The sequence below is a fragment of the Aedes albopictus genome, chromosome 3 (genome assembly GCF_035046485.1).
Source record: "Aedes albopictus strain Foshan chromosome 3, AalbF5, whole genome shotgun sequence".
NCBI classification, from domain to species: domain Eukaryota; kingdom Metazoa; phylum Arthropoda; class Insecta; order Diptera; family Culicidae; genus Aedes; species Aedes albopictus.
In genome coordinates this window covers 224,397,749-224,398,644 of record NC_085138.1, presented here as the reverse complement: position 1 = coordinate 224,398,644, position 896 = coordinate 224,397,749, and positions in this window count along the sequence as shown.

Below are 896 nucleotides of genomic sequence, written 5' to 3'. Positions count from 1 at the left end.
CATTTTGTGAGCTCGACCCACTCGGGAGCTGAGTCACAGTTTGAATATAAACAAACATCAGCTGATTTCGTCTACTGCTAGAAGAGAAATAAATAAAAACCGCTACTGCATGTGTATCCACAACACACGGCGGAACGTGCAAAAGCTTGCTATAGGCCTTTTCATGTGACAGATCCGTGCATGCATTTGTTTACAAAGCTTGAACAACAGCTGCTAACAAGAATGTGTCATCTTCATAGAAGAACTGTCAAACGCCCGAACAATCAGCTGATTTAAGACGTCAAATGAAAAGGCCCATTGAGTTGCATTGTGCGATGATTCTCGTGTGCCTCTCACGACGCCTCCCCAGCACGGAGGAAGTTAGGCGTTCGACACTGTTAGGCATTTGTTAGTTATGTTGCTCATCGAAAATTGCTGGAGAGCATAAATCATAACCCCGAATTTATGCTGAATGTTCGATTTTTTCGCGCATCATTGTCAGTTGAGCAAATGGCAGCGGAAAAAAACTTTGTTAGTTGCGGCAGCTTGAAAATCGCGTTCGTCGGTCGAGAAAATGAAATAAAAAATTCGCGTCTCGCAGTTAGTTTAAACCCGTAGGAACCATTTCAGTCGTTCCGTCGTCCAACCCGTTAGTGCCTCGTCGCTGCTGCTGGCCAATAAGTCTTGTTCGTTCTCGTCGTATTGTCGCCGGAACCAGTCATCACCAAAACAGTGTCCGATTCCGTTAAGTTTGGCCTCATCGTGTCGGTGAGTCACTTTAATTTTAATTCAATTTGAAAGCCAAGGGCTGAAAGTCTCTTACATGGAGACAAATCAATCAATCAATTTCAATCAATTTTAATTTAATTTTAATTTAATTTCAATTTAATTTTAATTTAATTTTAATTTGATTTTAA